This window comes from Arachis ipaensis, chromosome B10 (assembly GCF_000816755.2).
Source record: "Arachis ipaensis cultivar K30076 chromosome B10, Araip1.1, whole genome shotgun sequence".
Taxonomy (NCBI): Eukaryota; Viridiplantae; Streptophyta; class Magnoliopsida; order Fabales; family Fabaceae; genus Arachis; species Arachis ipaensis.
The window spans coordinates 1,860,423-1,864,427 of record NC_029794.2 but is presented as its reverse complement, the minus strand read 5'-3'; the positions used below and the strand labels follow the sequence as shown (position 1 = coordinate 1,864,427).

At 30.1% G+C, this 4,005-nt stretch overlaps 1 pseudogene; it reads right to left on the bottom strand.

Moving 5' to 3' along the window:
• Positions 1 to 624, bottom strand: part of LOC107619905 — a 2,287-nt pseudogene extending 1,663 nt beyond the window's left edge.

The window sequence follows — 4,005 nt, the reverse complement described above, 5'->3', positions numbered from 1 at the left end:
AGGCTCTCCGGCGAGGTAGGTAGGAGGTTGAAGGAGAGACGGCTGAAGCTGGTGCTACAGATGCTGTCGCTGCTCATGGAAGTTCTCTGTGCAGAATTCACAGTCTCCAAGCTCATCCCAGAATCACGACCACCACCAAAACCACTATCTACCATGGGGGTGTTAGGGAAGAATCGATCATAAAAAAAAGAGAAGAGTGAAGAGAGAGTAGGACAGAGCTTTGATTTTAATTTAGAATTTGAATGCGTTGTGGAAGAGGGTGGGTTGTGTTTGTGGAAGGATGAGGGGGTAGTTGTGTGGTATTTATGGTTAAGGAGTACGGAAGGGATAATAAAAGGGCACGTGAGAGAGGGGTTTAGGCACGTGCGAGGCTAGTTGTTGCATTACTTTAGTTTAGTCCTGGTTAGTCGTTGGTTACTTTGAAGGATGATGACGAAGTGGGATGCCGCGTAGCAGAGGATTCATTTGGAGGGCTGGGCGTGTGGGTGCAGTGAGAGAGAGAAAGAGGGTTCAATTTGTGTGAAACTGTGAAAAAGGCTTTTTGCTGGTGCACTTGGCCTTTTTTACCCTTTTACTGATTAGGGGTGTGAAAATTTCTGTAAAACCTGCACTGGTTAAGTTTGTTGCTGTCTAACCATTTTACCAAACACAATTTATGGATATCACCATCATTATTATTTGAGTTATGCTAATCAGCTACCAAAGTCAGTTAACCCTATAAAACTTTAAACATTAAGAGTAAGAAAAGCTACGTGGTATTACATATAAGAGTAACGGTGAACATACACCATGCATCCATGTGAAGCATTTGGTCATTGGGAAACAAAAGGAAAACAAAAAACAAAACAATAAGCAAGCTTCGTTCATTTTTTATTTTTTCGTTTCTTTTATGTTTTTTTATCAATTATTTTGTGTTGAATTTTAGGAGGGAGGAGAGTCATGGCATATCAAAATTTTTAGATTTATTCCTGAATGCTAGCATAATTTTGATCTTAAAAATTGGAAAAAATGAAATAGTCTAATTATTTTTTTCTAAGACCTTTTCTAATATGGTAATTATATACTTTTTTGAACTTGTCTTGATGACATACCTATCTGTAGTCTAAATATTAAAAGAAAATATTATTATGTCATCTAAAAAGATGAAAGATATTAGAAGTCATTTTCTGGTTCACGAAGAGAGTTTGATGTATGTATAAAATGGTAGATCCCCACACGAGGATTGACATGTTCATGGCCACCTTTGTACTTGCTAATTTTCTTTCAAACGGTTATATAATCATTTTTAGCAAACTTTGAAAGTACGCGCTATGTAGTGGTGATTTGTTAGGCACGTCAACCAAATAGAAAATTATTGTAGTCTCAATACATGTTTGTGGTGTATGTAAAATATTTTGTAACAATTATTCAGATCCTATTGAAGGTGTCATGAGAGATTTTTGTGAAGAGGGAGGCAGAAAATACAAAGAATATGAACAGCAAGTATAATAATTTGATGAACAAGAACCACAATTTGTGTGTGTGGAATCAAGATAGCCCAAGGCCGCCCATGGTCATGTCAAAATGAAAGGAAAGGGGAAGAGAGAGTGAGTGTATGTAATGCCTTTGGATACAGAGACAACAGTGACTAGTGAGTGATAAACTGATAATGTTATTGCACATTTATTATCTATCTTAATATAATATTCCACTTGGAGCAAAATGTGGAGGTTGTGTTTTGGGCTTATGTTTGTACTAACCAATTAGTAACGATATAATAATAATATAAGAAAACATTGAGATCAATCGTAGGTCCAATTTTATGGTACGATAATAGGCCCCGACGTAAGTGGTGACCTGACCTTTCACAAGACACTTTTAACCTTTTCCAACTTATTGCCTCTGCATGGGAATCTTATTATATATACACATATATTCATGCTCACACCCCAATACTATATTATTAAAAAGAATACAATTAATCTTAATAATTTTTTTTTACTAATGNNAAATAGTTTTTATATAATTAATTAGATGCAGTTTAGAAAAATGATAAGAATATAAATTTATGTGGTTGTTGATAATAACAATTATAATTTTGTTACTTAAAATAGTAATTAAACCCTTGAACCAATAAATTTCATGGTATTAATGAAAATTTTTTAAAAAGATAGAAAACTTTTCCAAAATTTTGTTTCACTCTTTAATTTCAACGTAACCAAAATCCATAGCTTTCATATGTGAATACATTGATTTTGAACATGTGTGGAGGACACCATGTGGGTCTCCTAAAAAATTAGATAAACAAAAATGTTTAATAAGAAAATTATAAATATTTTTTAATCATTATATGCCTCACCATATATTACATATAATTGATGATGGCAAACCATGAGAAAATGTTGACATAACCTCCAATGATATATGATTTGTGTTGAAAGCTTAAAGTAATATTATTAATTGATTTATTTGAGCTGAGGATTGAGTTTAATTAAAAGTTAATTATATAAATGTACAGTGAAAGCAGAATCACACTTGCTTCAAAAATAAGAATGTATTGATTTCCAAATGAGCAATCATTTTCTACTTTGCACATGCTCCACACACGTTTGCACTCTTCTCACTGGCTCTTACAAACAAACATGGCCTTAATTGTTCGTAAGCCTCACCTCATTTTGTCATATTAATTTAGTTTAATTATAATTCACATATTAAAACTAAAAAGTAGCGTGGACACCTTTCTCCTAGGTAATACAATATAAGCAGCAATGCTAATAATTGTGATTTCTAAGACTGCGTACTCTACTGTGTGGAAAGATTACTATTTTAGACTTAATATTCTTCTATAATTAAAATGGACTCGTTTTTTATAATTAAAATGGACTCGTCTAAAAAGAAAACATACATATTAGAAAGAAACGTTACCTTAATCATGATTTGGATAACTCTAGCTAAAGAACATTGACATTCTAAAATTTTAAATTTAGCAATATATTAAATTAGTTTTTGACAAATTTTGAGTTAGAGAATTTAATTTTTAACAAAATTTAATTATTAAATCAATTTATAAATTTTTATTTTATTAAATAAATTAATTTTTAAATTAGATTGTTGGTCCATATAAAAAGATTAATTTAAAAATTTTAAAAATTATTAACAACTGTTATATGTTTTTCAAACAATGATAAAAATTAATTTGTCCAAATATTTAGCAAATTTTGACATAGGAGTTTATTTGTTTACAAAATAAAAGATTATAAATTAATTTGGTGATTATAATAAGATTAAATTATCCTACTTAAAATTTAATTTGGATCGATCTACTGATTAATTCATTAGTCTGTTTAAATTTTAAATAAGTGTCAGACGATTCGTTTTGTATATACAGCAATTTATCGACCAACTACAAACTTTTAAATAAAGCTCTAATCTACAATAAATAAATTCTTAACCTATGAAATTAAAAAACACCGTAAAAATAATCTAATTTAAAATTCATAGGAAGTACTTTGTTATTTTACTCTCTTAAATTTTAATGATTAGAGACAATAGTTATATAAGATAAGTTTTTTCTTTTCTTGAAAAGATATATATTCAACGTTTCACATATGTAATAAATAATTTAAAGAGAAACAAGTTATTTAGTTGTCTCTTTCGTAATAGTAATAGTGTTATCTGTGGAAAGGAAGAGCAAAGTATCAGAATCCATTTTTACATGTTTCCATTATTCATTTCGGGTCTAACTTATTATCATTGTCAATGTCGGCAAACGATTAATAGAGAATATGCAATTTGTGTGGAGTAAACATGTAACTAACATATGCATATATACCTTATCATATGTGATTTAAATCAATATTGAGACATATCACGTATAATAATTAAAACACTTAAAAGGTTCATTTGAAAATATGTATATATTAATACAATAGGATGCTAAATAAACCATGCTTGCGTACATGGAAGTCAACACTGTAACGGACTCTCGAAGGAAAAAAGATAATATAATAAATAATTTAATTGAGA